The sequence below is a fragment of the Amphiura filiformis genome, chromosome 8, assembly GCF_039555335.1.
Source record: "Amphiura filiformis chromosome 8, Afil_fr2py, whole genome shotgun sequence".
NCBI classification, from domain to species: Eukaryota; Metazoa; Echinodermata; class Ophiuroidea; order Amphilepidida; family Amphiuridae; genus Amphiura; species Amphiura filiformis.
In genome coordinates, this window is record NC_092635.1 from 55,982,408 (window position 1) to 55,998,366 (window position 15,959).

A 15,959-nucleotide genomic window follows, 5' to 3' on the forward strand; every position below is an offset into this window, starting at 1 on the left:
TAAACCTCCCGCCCGTCTCTGATTACTAACGTAAGCGGAAGTATCGTAGAGAAGGGCGAAGGTGGCTTCCGGGACACCGCCTGCTAGATCTCCTCAAGGGACAACCGAACGGTATACCCAAGATGATGAGATAGCTCGTGTCGAGTGGGTGGGTGGGACGCCGAAACCTTCGCGATCCCCGGACCCCACCAACACCTGGACCAGCCATTGCGACAGCGGCTGGACCGAAAGGCTCTGTAAGGGTGATGAATGCGGTCGTGAGTCCCTCGCAAGGCTTGTGTTAGGAAGAAATAGTGCTGCAGCGCCTTATCGGACACCCCAGCCTATCTTTGGCTTCAGCCGAACCTTGCCCAACCCTGGGGATTGGAGAGGGACGAATGTCGGTATGCACCGCGCCCGTTCGTAGTCACGAGAACAGAGCGCCGAAACAGTGTCGCTCCAGTGTTTGTGAACACGGAAGCTAACCTCGAGACCGTGTGCAACTCAGCACCGCCGTCCGAAGCCAACGCCAAACCGGAAAGCCATCTTGAGAGTTACGTATTTAAGCGCCGCTTTTGACGGAAGGTCAAAAGGTGACCCTTAAAGTAATCTAAGACTGTGTTGGGATCCCTTAGGAGGATCACTTTCCTTTTTGGTAGACACTCGTTGAACATACCGTCGAGGCGTAGACTAATAAGGTAACCATCGGCTATGATAGTCGACCCGTCTCGAAACCTCGGTGAATGGAGAGGACAGCTGACTTATAGCTGGCCCCAGTGGCCCGCTGAAGGCTTGCTTGGAACTTTTCTGTCAGAAACTCCGGAACTAGCAGCACAGAGGCTCTAGCGGGAGAGCTATTTGTCTCATTGCACCAAGCGTAGTATGGAGCCAGACTCTGGCTATACGTACGGAGGATAGACTTTCGTCTAGCCCCGGCGATGAGAAAAACAGCTTCTGATGAAAAGTATCCCTCCGCTGCTGCGTTCCTGGTAAGGGCCATGCAGCTAACTGCAGGTGCTCTAGTGATAGACTGGGTACCTCCGCTCCGGGCATCCGGGGTAGATCTGGTACCTGGGGGAGTGCCAGCGGCCTTGCCGCTAGCAGAATGACAATGCAGTCTTCCCACCCGATCTTGGCCACCACCCTCATGAGTAGTGAGATCGGAGGGACTGCATAAGCTGTCATCCCTCCCCAGTCTATGGACAGAGCGTCCACGGTGAATGCTTGGGGTCCGCGACCCTTGAGCAGTACACCGGCAGTGGATGATTGCGATGAGATGCGAACAGATCTTTCGTGGGGTGGTACATCCCTTGAAGATCGTCTGAGCGACTCTGCGAGCAAGGGACCATTCTGCTGGTCCCGACACCCTTCCTCGTGACAGATTGTGCGCGAGGATGTTGGTGACGCCCGCGATGTGTATCACTCTCATCGTAATCTGCCTGAACTTGCACCACCCTATCAGGTGTCGTGCATACAGGCTCAATCGTGGTGGCCCGGAGTCCCTTGTCTGTTGGGGTAGGCTACCACGGTTGTGTTATCCGTCAGGACAACGGTATGTGATTCCACGATCACCTCCTCGTAAGCGAGGGAGGTTGATGTGAAACTCTGTCTCTATGGCCCCATAGGCCCGAGACGGAGTCTCCGTGGATGTGGACCCCCAGCCCCGTTTTGCCGCTATGGGCGTCACTACGTGACATACCGGGGTGCAGGAAACCTGACACCCTGGGTCAAATTGGGCTGATGGGTCCACCACCAGAGTTCCTCTCGCGATCTCCGACAACGGAACCGCGAGCGATATTGGGTGACGACTGGGCCTGCAAGCAGGCTAGAAGGTGTAGTTGGGTAAGCCTAACGTAGAAACGGCAGTACAGTACGAGGTCTACCATACTGGCCATTAGGCCTACCACCTTCATCCATGCCACAGCGGGTTTTGCCCGAGACTCGGCCAAGAGTCAGGCACACCGCACCATGTTAAATCACCCGCTTCGGGTGAGAGCACCGCGAACCCCTCCGTGAGGGTGATCTGGGCCCCTACAAATAGTGGTGTCTGCGTCGGGACCACGCTGGACTTTTTGAGCTGATCAAAAATCCAGGGTCCCGCACCCTACGGACTATCAACCCCATGAGACCCGTAGTCTTCAGTGGAGTGCGTCCGTATATGAGCCAAACGTCCAGGTAGCAACTGATGTTGACACCCCTGTGCTTCAGGTACGCTGCCACCGCTCTGACCAAGAGTGTTAAACACCCTGGGAGAGATGGACAGGCGGATGGCGGTATCAAAACTGGTAATTTTGATCCTGTACCTAGAAGCGCAGATGCCTCCGATCTTGAGAGGCGATTGGCATATATGCAGATAGGCGTCCGAGAGATCTAGCGATGCTGTTCCCATGCCCCTGATGGGGCAGGCTAGCACCGAGGCGAGAGTCCCCATTCTGAACCTCTTGGGCCTGAAGAGCGTGTTCAACAGCCTGCGGTTCGGATGGGGCTCCCGTCGCCGGTCTTCCTTGGAGCCAATGGCTCCAAGATCACCCGTAGAACGGGGGTAGACCGGGACAATCGCCCGCTTCGTGAGAAGCTGTGTGATCCCTGTCAGTAGTGCCCGACGCTGGGGGCCGTCTGACGGCACTACTGTGGACCTCTGAAATGTGCAGACAATGTGGGGAGACTGGGTTGCCAGTCTGTAACCTCCACTCACCCCTGACCATACCCAGGCGCTCAAAGAGATGGTGTCCCACCTCTGGGTGAAAGCCATAAGCGGTCGCCCACTGGGAGATCCCCTGTGGAAAAACCACTGAGCCCCCCAGGAATGCTCTGCCTAGCTTCCCTTGGAAGAGCGCTTGCTCTTCTTCGGGGCTTGCCAGCTGTTCCTGTGCTACCCTTGCGCCTCCCAGAAATGGGTGCTGCAGAGGTAGTGGGCTCGGGTACTGTTGGTGGTGCACGGCCTGCTGAAGTCGGAGCTCCTACCCCTGGTAAGGGCAGTTTCCGACTTCTTCAGAGTGCTCCCGTTGGTAGCTTCTTTGCACGGTCCTCCACCGTAGCGCAGAAGCATCCAAAGAGAAAAAGGACCATGCCTTTCCATCGCGTTGAGCGATTGGAGTGGCAGGCCCCACCCCGCGCCCAGTGGACACCCTATGGGCTAGGCCCATGGAGCTCTCGTTGAGGCTAGCTGTTAGCACCGCTAATAGGCTCACCTCGCGGAAGAGCTCAGATGTTGTCTGAGCGCGATACGCTTGACGACATCTGGGTCCCTCTCGGATCCCCTCAGGTAGGTCCCGTGGTCCTCCGTGTTACACGCAGAGGAAGCGTGCAAGCACGCGTCATAGCTCTACTGAGCTCGACAGCCCTACGATATCTACCCGGGAGGTTTGCCGGGAACGAGAGTGCAGCCGTCCCCTGTGAGGAAGCGGCAGCTGAGCATCCTACTGAAAGGATCCCTGGTCCTCCTCCATGGACTCCCCCTTAGGGGTGTCCGGAGGAAGATCAGTGCTGTTGCTCCCCTCGCGGGGCAGCGGGGAAGGAGATTGTAGTGATGTCACTACCGGACTCAGCTTCCGACTCCTTTCCCTCGCCCACAGTATCCGTGATCATGCTCCGATGATGACGGTAACTGAGGACGGGCATCTGAAAGCGGGTAAGAAGGCATAACCACTGTGTGGCTCGCCGACTACCTGCCAGCAGAAGAGGGAGTACTCCCGCAAGACCCTGAGGTATCCGCCATGGCACCACTGGGTCCGCGATGCTCTCGCAGCCGTCGTCCTAGCGCTTAGCAGCACGGGCCTACCCTGATCAAGATCTGGGTTAGCCCCATGCCGGCTGGCCTGGTCAACAGCTGATGTTGGTACTGCGTGGCCATCGCTGGCGACACTTGCCGCGGTGCTGGGCCGTGGAAGAAACACCCTGCGGCGGGTACCACGGGCATACCCAGCCGGCAGCTGACCCTGAAAGGATCCGCCACCAGGGTAACCCCATGGTACTGCAGTACCAGCACCGCCCCCCTTGTTGCCACAGAGACTGTGGCGACTAAGGCGGTGCTGCTGCGGTACCGGTGCGGTATCAGCGTGGGTACCCGTGAGTGTTCCCGGCAGTGTACCGCCGAATGCGTGGTTCCAGCGTAGGTGCCCGTGAGGGCTCCCGGCTGTGTACCACTGTACCCCTGCCTCACTGCGTTCCCCGCAAGGGGATCAAGCCGTGTGTATGGGTACCCGCTATACCGGCTGTCCCTTGGCTAGAGGGAGCTTGCCTAGTACCACGGGTAGCTGAGCGTGCATACCCCCGATCAATCACCTCGCCACCTGAATAGGCAGCGTCAATCAATGGAGCTATGCCCTGTTGATTTGACAGTGATCGATCAAGAGAGGGTAATTGACCCATTGCCGGTAATGGATCACCCACGCTCCGCTGGCTCTCGAGGACATAAGTGGGTTGTTGATCAGCTAGGCTGTTCAAGCTACTTACTGTACCCTCTAGAGCTTCGCCCAAGGTCGCTGTGTGTGGCGGACCACTCACGGCAGCTATGGGCGGGTGCATAGCGGCTACCACTGAAGTCAAGCCGGAGCTCGTCTTTGTAGCTGCCACCGAATGCACCTGGGTCGCTGTCCCGTGAGAGACTGTGAGCCCAACCCCTGAATAATCGCCAGCCAGTCCCTGTGGACAGCCAGCAGCTATTCTAGGGCCCAGGGTATCACTCGGCGGTCCCGCCATGGAACGCTGCCGTGTGACAACCCCAGTTGGTTCTGCTAAGACTACACCCACAGCGTTAGCCGCGGTATCGTCTCTGCTGAACCCATGCATGCTAGGGTTCAACCCAGGCAAGCCCGGGTTACCCTTGCATGCTGCCCGTCGCTGGCTACTACTGTGGCTGTTTGAGCCCGTAGATATGCCTGCAACAGACGGGTGTCCTCCTGCTAAAAACCCCTGAGGATTTTCGCTAGAGGACTGGTATCCTCCTGCTACAAAACCCGCTAGGGTTTTCGCTGGTGGTTACCGCTCTGCTGCCTGCTACTTTGCTCCGACGTATAGTCAGTGCTTTCGCTGGCTGCTGAGGCTATGGACGCGCTAGCAGTCCACGAAGGAACCGCCTGCTTGTCCGGGACCGGAGCCCCTTAAGCAGACCTGCCATGACCCATAGGGGCTGTCACAGCAGAATCTACCGTGATCGACTGGTATCCTCCTGCTGCAAAACCCGCTAGGGTTTTCGCTGGTGGTTACCGCTCTGCTGCCTGCTACTTTGCTCCGACGTATAGTCAGTGCTTTCGCTGGCTGCTGAGCCTTTGGACGCTTAGCAGTCCCGAAGGAACCGCCTGCTTGTCCGGGGACCGGAGCCCCTTAAGCAGACCTGCCATGACCCATAGGGGCTGTCACAGCAGAATCCACCGTGATCGACCTTACCAGTGCCCTTGGTAGATTTCTTCTTCGTCTTATGGCGATGACGGAGCCTATCCCAATCGTCAAGCTGGAACTCGGAGAGTCCTAAGCAAAAGAAAGACATCTAGAAGATCGTGAGCACTCCTGTGGGTGAAACAGAGCGGTGTGGGTCCCGCTCTGTCACCAGGGAAGGGCAAGCCCGACAGGGCCGAGGCGTAAGCGAGGAGATAAGGGAGGGGCACTACCCCCCAACACGCGACTCAAGCCCAGTAAGCAAACCTGAGCACGGAGGCTGGTCGCTAACGTTAGTGGTAAAGTAAGGACTGGCTAACTTTATTACTAAAATGTCAGACGGGTCCCTACCAATCCCCACCGTATGAATATCTGATTAACTCGTCTTATCGGACGGTAATGAAGACATAACGATAGAGTAATCACCCTAACATAGCGACAATAACCTACCGTACATGAAATACAATGTGTATGTACAAACATCTATTGTAACTTACAGGCTGCAATGGTTGTTTTACGTGGGAAACAAAATGAATGGCGTCAACGAGCGGCCATTTTGAATTGCTCGTGTGTCCCGTATACAAACGGAGGCACGATATGTAGCTAAGTTTTGGATCGTTTTTTGTCACTTTTCCGCCAGAAAATGCCGTCAAAACTATCCTCAGCCGAACAATACCGGTTTGGTTTTACCTAAGGTGTGAAACTACAACCGTATATCTCGCCTTTGGTCGAGAAATTGATACACAGTGCTATGAACAATCGATAGTCACGTCTGTGTCAGTCGGAGACCAAGGAGGATAAGGGACGATCATATGGTGTGACGTCACCTTTTGGGTGAGTCCACCGGGGGATCGGGGGGTTTTTGTTATTTATTCATTTATGTGGGACAAAATGACTATTGGTTTTTTCCGCATCTAGGGATCGATGCAAGAAGTATCTTAATCAACATCGGAAACGGTAAGATCGACCGGTGTACTGAGTCCCACCAATTTGGAATTATACTTAGCTGAGCCTGTAGACAAAAAACATGTCTGATGTCTACCTGCTCTCAATAATAATGTAGCATTGAAGTTGATATTTATTGTAAATGTGATTGATACAGTACACACCCACTAACTGGACTAATATAATTCACAGGGGGATAATTTATCGCTAAACATTTTTCACTTGCCATTCATTAGTTTGCTTGAACTGCAGCAGTGGGTGGTGTACACATGATAGAGCTTGACATTTTAACTATTTCAATTTCAAATAATTATAGAATGCATTCAGAATGTGGTCAATTGCGATTTTAAATCAAGTACGGTACCGATACAGTACATGTACACAGGTCAGTCACAATGAGCCACTTTATTATAGGATCTGTTCAAAATAGTTGACTCTTCAAAAATTCAAAGAAGTATTCTTAGCCTTTCCAAGTTCGAACAGGTTTTACCATGAACCTTATTCATGTCATATACACATGTAGGGCGTACACTGTTATTTTTATTGGTAAATTCTACTTCCTGTATTTTTTTCTAATTTTGGGAATTCATACTTTTACATCCTGCAACCACAATCCACCATGTGGTAGTGAATTTCTAAAATGGTGTCTACAGGTAAAAAACAACCATCCAGTAAAATATACGGCATTTAAGTTATTTCCCCACAATCAATGACACACTATGGAATGTAGATTCTGATGTTCCTCCATAGGCCTACTGAATTAAATTCTGGATTTATTCTCAATTACGGTACTTATTAATGCAAATTGCAATTTCCAAATTATTGTCAAAACATTTTGCCTGCCAGCCAGCCAACTGACCGACCCCTATGCGTCTCTCTTGCGGAAATGTTAGCAAAAGCTTTTAGATATTTAGTAATCATATATTCTTGTCTGACCACAATGAAAAAAAACCTGAAATCTTAGTTTTACCAGAAGGTCTAGATGGTTTTAGCCTTCACAAACTCAAAGGCACTGCCAAGCAAAAGTTTTAAAACTTTTAATTTTGTTTCAATAAATTGTGAAAAATAAAAGGTAGAGAAAACAAATCCAAGATCATCGACTTCAATTCAAAACAATTTCCCCTTTGTGAGCATGAGTAATGACAGGCAAAACATGATTTTGAAGCCTGAAATGTTGATTGATTTTTGTTGCCTAGTCATGTAAAGTGAATTGATGACAGTACCTGACATATCAACTGTTCAATATTGACAATCCAACAATTACATAATCACCAACAAGTAGGCAATAGGTCTTAATTGATTATTGATTATTTTGATGTGAATAGGTTTACTAAATTTAAACTTAGATTATTATTTAAATAAAATTCAGTGATGCAAACTTTTTGCCAAACATGACAAGGAATACAGGTTTGACTATTTTCTGTTCTGTCCCATTGGAAACCATCTGTACATGTATCTGTTGATAGTGATACAGATACATATGGTTAAGAACATGACAGTGACCCCTGCAATTTTCAGTTTCCTGGCCCAATGAAAATTAGGAGAAAAATTGGGTGACTTATGGCAAACCTGGTGCATGATGATTCAAACTGATGGGGTGTGCACAGCATGTTTTTAAATTATGTGGTTCAATTTAAAAATCAAAATGTAATTCAAGGCTGTCAACTTTTCTTAAATGCTTGGCATTAAAAATTTGCATTTGGTGCGTCAAGGACGTGACCCCCTCAGTCGTGGAAAAATTTCCCAATTGAAGCCATTCAGCACACAATTTTTACATACAATTATTGGTTTATTAAATTGACAATGACATCTCTTGCCACAAGATTTTCTAAGTGGCAATGGCATGAGGTTTTACTACCTTGCGACAGTTGACACCCCATAGTTAATTTTTGACTACTTCCGTGATCCAGGTACATGATGGAGATCGGCGACCGTGTCTCCGGTCTCCCAGAAGTGAGATGTCTCCTCCTCCCCTTCTACGCACCAACGCGTCAACCATCTAGTTGTCAAGAACGTTGTTCAGCAAATCAGCATGGTTGTTTATCACTGTGTTTACGCTCATACATATACATGTACACTCGCCGCAAATCACAGACACAAAGGCACAGACCACAGAAGTAATAAAAAATTGACTTTAAATTCATATTCCAAATTTATATAAGCTACGAGAAATTAAAAAAAACACATTACATGTTAATATTCATGTACTATCTATAAACCACCTACATACATTGATTTTATTTAAAATATGAAATTTTGCAAACTGGGCAAATGACTAGTGCCGTATTACGCTGACTTTCGTATTCGGCGAGGAGGACGATTTCGACCTCCTGGTTTGTTTACAAACAGAGAGGTAGACAAAAAACCGTTACGCTTGTCCAAACACTCAAGTATCAGAAGGATGGTCCACAATAGCGTGATTCACGTAACATGAATAGGGATTAAAAAGCTGTCACGTAGAACCATGTGCTTCTGTTGTCCAATTTGCCATCAAGATTTCATATGGAAACAGTTCAGACCCAGAACAGGATCATGTCAGAAATTAATATTTTGTTCTGGGTCTGATTATTCGGACTAGCAAATGACCACAAACAATGACAAGGACAGTTAAATGAGCTTGTTTTGTTTTATCGTACATGTACAGTATGGACGCAGGCGTCCATTACTGCTACGTTAAATAATTCAATTATTTATGAATAAATTTATGAATACAACAATCATGACAATTACATGTTGATACCATTTTACCAGAATACGATCATGTCAGTAAAATGAATATTTTGTTCCAAGACTGATTTAGTGAATTTAATCGGACTCATCATGCAATGATGCATATGCATGCATGGACTATTTTTAATAATACCAGCATGACTGCAAATTATTTACACCATCATGACCATGACCATGACACCATCATCATGACCATCATTTGACCATTAACATATTTGGGTATGGACATACTAATGAAGCTGTCAAATTTCACTGAGAGTATTAAAGAGCTTGACTTGAGTACATCCTGACAGTACCAAAAACAAAACACGAAAACAAAAATATTCTACTTGTCATAAATGCATCCATCCATGTGTGAAAATAGTAATTACACTGGCCGCACTCAGGAGTGTTCTGCAAATTCAAATTGTCATGATTTACAATGTCTCACAAGTCTGCAGTGATATCAATTTGCTTTAAAAATTACATTGCTTGCGATACCGAGGTTTCCGTTATTTAGAGCGTGAGGAAATAAAGCATGAAAGGGTCGTCTTTCTTTGACTGAGGTTGAACTGTTGTTGAGGCTTTTTTGCTGCATACTTTTTTTCAATTTCATGTAAGCTCACAAATTCCAAATTTAATTATATTTGGGCGACCTAAAGCTCACTTTTCACAACTGCCTATGTATTAAATACATACCTGGAACTATATGAACGTCGAAAAATGTGTACGAGATGCTCGAGTTGGTGAAAAACAGCCGACCTTACACTAAAACACAACAACAACACTGCTACAATGCTTTTGCATTCACAACACAGTAGTTAACGTAACCCGTACGTTATACACGGTAGTTGCTGTTCATTTTGAGAAAGTGACCGATTTTTAACCTCATAAATTTCACAGTGGGAACACGTTTTTTCACAAAATATACCCATAACCTTAAATGAGAGACTTTCTAGCCTATGTTTGAGATGTATCTAGCGTGGTACACGATCTATGAAGGTGCTTTCTCGCGGTGAAAATGATGTGCAGTCATAATGTTGTCGGTACATTTCCATATAATCCTATCATCCATGATGGCGGCCATGAAGAAGTTAGGGTGACGGGTTTCGCGGTTTGTTTGGAAAGGTTTTCGTTGATTGATTGATCTACGCATGCGTAGTATGATATCATTGAGGGACAAGTTTTAGATTTCAATGAAAAAATCATGTAGATAGGTATTTAAAGCTTTTAAAAATAAAATTTAACTAAAATTTGGCCACATATTTTAACTTATTGCTTTCTTTTGTCTGTCCCTCCTTTCATACCAGGCGCGGGTGAATAGGTTATAGTCTCACCGGCCCCGGAACATGCGGGGGACATACCCCACGGACAGGCCTGTTAGTGTTATCATGATCATTGAAAATACTGTTTGCTACATGAGCTTAGGAGGGAGCTGAGATGAATATACCAGGGAGGGAGGTGGAGTGGAGGATTATGAGGGGAGATATTTCCCGGTATTTTTACGTGGAACATTCCCCCTACCCCGACCCATCTTGTCCACCCAGACCCTCTTTCCGGGCCCTCTTATCCCCTGGAGTGCTGACCGCCATTAGGCCCGGCCTATATACGAGCTCCTAAGGCCTTGGGCCCATACGGTATATGTAGGCCTATCAGCTTGACAGGTCTTAAATTGAGGAACAGAATAATGGCATACAGCATAGGGTCTAGGCCTAGTCGATAGGCTACAATTATGAATAGGCCTACATTAAACAGAAAAAATGCCGAGTCATTTGACTCATTATTTTGAGCTTTCTTTTGTGAGTCATCAGCAAATTATCTGACTCATTTTTTGAACCGGGTCTTTAGGCCTCAGGGCTAAAATGGTAAAATAATGGCAATGAGTCAGTGACTCGCTTCAAATAAGTAGGCCTAAGTTGACTCAATTCATCAAGAAAGATGAGTCAAGATCGCTTTTTGAATCACTCAAATCCGAAAATGAATAATAAGATGAAGTTAATAAGATTTGACCATTGAAGCTATGATTTGACTAACTTTGAAATTTCACATGCACCTGCATAGCCTATAGCCTATCGCATAAGCGACCATTTTAGATTTAGGCTCTGTTCCATTGCTTGAATTTTGGGGAACTTTTGATGTGTTATAAATATGCTTTTCTGAACTGAATGGTGATAAAATGGATTCTGTTGCAATCGGTAACCCCCCCCAAATATTTTCTTGCCCCCCCCCTCTTTTGAGGCAAACCCCCAAAATTACGTAAAATTTTTGACGTCGCTAGAACGGTTAGATGTAACGTTCTTTAAACGTTGTAACAACGTCCTGCATCAACGTCCTGAAAACTTGACCTGACCTTCATCACATCCAAACGTCAGTCTCCAAACGTCAGTAAAACGTCTTTCGTATAGGGCCTACACCTATTCACGTTATCTGGACGATTAATATTAATTCAGAATGTTTAAGAAACGTCCTTAGGGGAAGGTGGGGCATAATGGACCCCTGGGTCAAAACGGACCCATAGGGAAAAATAGGCCTTGGCGGAACACAAGTAGGCCCCCCCCCCTATGGCCACGCAGATTTACAACAAAAATTTGATCTGAAGCAATCTAGGCCTACTGACATCTGAGCAAGATCGAGTCAAAAAATTACAACCTGTCTGACGTAAGATATGTAGGGGCCTACCGGTAGATGTTTAATGTGCTGAAATTTTACTTCATTAATATCGGATTCCCAAATAATTGTGTATATTGTAAACACTAAAGTACTAGCCTTTGAGCTTTATGTACTGCATGGCCTATATGCCATATTATGCATGCAACCTATTCCTAAAAAATCGGGTATGGGGCAAAACGGAACCCCTAGTGTGGGGCATAATGGAACAGGGTTCCGTTTTGCCGCGGGCGTTTTGCCCCACAGATGGGTTCCGTTTTGCCCCAATTTGACATAATACGTCTTCACTCAAAGAAATGTAGGCGTTATCTAGGGGCCTACTCGAGCATGGTAAACACTTCGCTGAAACATAGGCATATTAAACTAGGCCTAGGCTACAGATAGAATTAATGATTAAAAGTTAACTTACTCCACAGAGATGGGTAGGCCTACTTAACATTTCTTTCTAATCAAATATTGGTCATATACATATAACTAGGCCTACTATATAGGTCTATAAGAGATGGTAGGCCTACTTAATATTGTAACTGAATATAGGCCTACATATAACTAGGCCTAGGGCCTACCGATGGAACTACTGATATAAGTTTACACCCAGGGTACCGTTTTGCCCCATAGGCGGGTTCCGTTTTGCCCCGCCGCTAGTGGGACAAAACGGATTTATTTTTTTGAAAATATTTCTTCATTTTTATAAAATAATTGTAAGATTCAAGTTTTATTGGTTAATGGTATATTAAAGGTAAATACAATCTTCAACTGAACATATAATTTTTACAGTCATATTACTTATGGTGACGTCACAGAGCATCCTCGAAGTTAAGTGTTCCGTTATGCCCCACCTTCCCCTAATTTGTGTAGGCCCCTACTGTATGGGAAAAGACAATAAGACAAAGAGAGCATTTCCTATGCCTGGAAATGCTCTCTTGTCCACTTCGCACTAAGAGAGGAACACCGTGGTGTTGAATAGCCATCAAGTGTACTTAAAAGTACGGTCTCAAAAGTGCACGCGGCAGTGTCCTGCGTTCTATCATCCGCGGTTTTGTGTCCTATTATTTCAACTGAGTATAATATTTAGGAGAGAAGGTCCTCATCCAAAACTAGTACTCATCACAATAATCATATATTTGTTACCCAACTGTTACCCAATTTGTTACCAAAATTGTTGTGAAAACTTATACGATCGACTGGTACCAAAATGGTTCCATTTGAAAGTTGCTGAAACGTCATAGACCTACGGGCCTTTGAATTGGAATCCCAGCCTTACGTTGGGAAAACGTTTTGACAACGTTGGTATTCCTTGCACCTGCCCTCTGAAGCATTCCAGGGAAGCGGTGTCAACTGGGGAAGTGCATTCCAGAGTATTGCCATGGATGTTATAATGGCATCTTGAAGATCTTCTTTTTGTTGCTGACGTGAAGCACTTGTTATTTTTTTGGGATGAAACGCCATCAACCAATGCCGTAGATTGAGGTGATGTAACTTCAGGCAAGTCATTGATGAAGAGGAGAAAGAGCAATGGCCCAAGCCTCGTGGGACCCCGGAGTGGACAGGAGATGATTTATAGGTAGCTCCATCCATAGTCAATTGTTGGGAAAGATGGTTCAGAAAATCAGCAATCCATGCATATATATGTGCTGTCCTCAATGCCATTATACTATAGAACTTAAAAGTTTGTGAATGTGGAACTCGATCAAATGCGTTCGAGAAATCAAGCAATGACGTCTATAACTTGATATTCTCGATGGTCTTTGCCAGAGCAGTCATGTCTACAGCAGAATTAACCACGACCTTTGCAGGACTTACTACTACTACTACAAAGTTCTTAGGGCGCAATTCGCAAAGAAAGCATCGTTGCGCTTACAGTAAAAAACAAATACATAAGAAAACCAGTTCAGAATAAAACAGTTCAGAATAAATAAGTTTTGAGTCTCTGTTTGAAAAGAGTGACCGATGGCGAAAGTCTGATTTCTGTTGGTAATGAGTTCCAGCGCTTAACACCAGCTACAGGGAAACGACGATCACCGGCGACACTGATGGATCTATCAGCCAGGAGACGCGTGGTGTCATTACTTGATCTGAGAGTCCTTTGAGGAATATAAGGAGTCAGTTTGTTGGAGATGTACTTCGGAGCAAGGTTGTTGAGAGACTTGAAGATATCAGAAGAATTTTGAAACTGATGCGTTTATCAATGCTGAGCCAGTGGAGAGATGAGACTAATGGGTGAGCTTCGACTCGACGCCCAACAGCAAAGATGACACGCGCGGCGGAGTTCTGAAGTCTTTGGAGACGGCTTATGTCTTTTGCAGAGAGCTGAAGGAAGAGTGCGTTACAATAGTCGAGCCTGGAGAGTATCAGTGCTCTTACTGCGTGATGGCAGGTCTCTTGATTGATGTAACACCGGATACGCCACAAGTTCTTTTTCGTGAAGAGCGTATTTCTGCGGAGAATGTTAACATGAGCAGTAAGAGACATGTTGGAATCAAAGTGACAACCCAGGTTGCGAATGACAGAAGACAGATTGATAGTGGAGTCACCGATGGTGAGTTGAATGTTCTGTATGTCCAGGGGCTTGAGATTATTATTTGATGCTGCAATGAAAAACTCAGTCTTGGAGTCGTTGAGTTTCAGATAATTGGCGGTGAGGCAAGATTTTATGTCAGCAATGCAGCATGATATCTTGTTTAATGCCTTGATGATGTCGTCAGGATTACGCGGGTTAAAAGCAACATACAATTGCGAGTCATCAGCATACTGATGGTAATCGATGCCGTGTTTCCTCGCAATTTCACCGATGGGCTTGGAATATGTGGTGAACAAAAGAGGTCCGAGGACTGATCCTTGTGGCAGTCCGAAATCAGTGGTAACTGGGTCTGACATGGTGCCGTTTATGTTCACACGTGATGACCATCCTTTAAGATATGAGCTAAACCACTCAAGGGCTGTCCCAGTTACAGCATATTTCTGCTCGAGACGGTTCAACAGTATGGCGTGATCCACCGTATCAAACGCCGCACTCATATCAAGGAGTACGACGAAAACAGCTTTTTTGGAATCAATATCACACATTATGTCATCCTGAACTTTCATAAGAGCTGATTCAGTAGAATGGTGAGCACGGTAAGCAGATTGCAAAGGATCGCACATGTCATTCTTATTCAGATGTTCAACAAATTGCTCAGAAGCGCACTTTTCGATGACTTTGGCGACAAAGCTCAGGTTACTTACTTACTTCAACTCATCTTTATTTGCGGAAAGTTTCTTGAGCAACGGGGTGACAATTGTGTGGTGAGCAGCATTCGGGAAGACACCAGAGCTAAGAGATTTGTTCACAATGTTGGTGATTGCTGGTATGTGACTGTCAAGATGATTTTTCAAAAACCATGTTGGGTGCGCGTTGCAAGAGAGCAAGACGCGTTGGAAGATTTGGTGATTACCTTTTTCACCTCATCTTCAGACATTTTGTTAAATTCATTGAGAGGCATACAATTTGGATCACAGGTTTCCTGGAGCTTGGTGGTAGATGGTTTGTTGGAGTCACTTTCTAATTCTTCACGGATTGTTGCAATTTTATGAACAAAGAACCGAGAGAATTTGTCAGACAATTCAACAGGGTTGTCGTGACTTGGCAGGGGTTTAGCACCCTTGTTTAGCAGAGTGTTTACAGTCTGAAAAACTGTTTTGTTGTCGGCACCTGTGAGTTTTTCAGTATAGTAAGATTGCTTAGCTTTGACAATGGCTTCTTTCGAAGCATTTGTCGCAACATGAAACTCCTTGCGATCAGTTTCTGATTGAGAATGACGCCATCTACGCTCAGCACGACGTTTTTCATGACGGGCGTCATGAACATTGTCATTGTACCAGGGTTGACGGGTTTTAACTAGACGCGAGCGTGTCCTTCCAGGAGCATGCTCATCCAGGAGGTCATGGCATGTCTTATTATACTGGTCAAAATACTCGTTGACATCAACAGATTCAGGAATGTTGTGTAAGTGCTCATTCAGAGAGGCTGTAAAAACGTCGTTGTCAATGGAGGAGTAATTGCGAAGGACTTAAACCCCATTAGGCCTACACCAAGATAAACCTCATTCAAAACAGCTCAACTATGTTAAATCAGGGATGTGTCTCATATCCCTGGTTAAATCCATAAACATTATGTTTCTGATTTACATGTGCGATATCGCAGCAATGTGCTGTGATGAAATAGGTATTATAATTTCAGTTGGATGCACCATTACAAAGCAAACGCACATTTACAATACTGAGCGTGGCCTTTGTTTCCGAAA

At 46.2% G+C, this 15,959-nt stretch overlaps 1 protein-coding gene across 1 annotated transcript in view; it reads right to left on the reverse strand.

Moving 5' to 3' along the window:
- Positions 1-10,112, reverse strand: part of LOC140159621 (uncharacterized) — a 44,003-nt gene extending 33,891 nt beyond the window's left edge. Inside the window, 1 exon segment of the mRNA XM_072183116.1 lies at positions 9,709-10,112. The gene's annotated coding sequence lies outside the window, so the exon portion shown is untranslated.
- Positions 10,113-15,959: the final 5,847 nt, after the last annotated feature.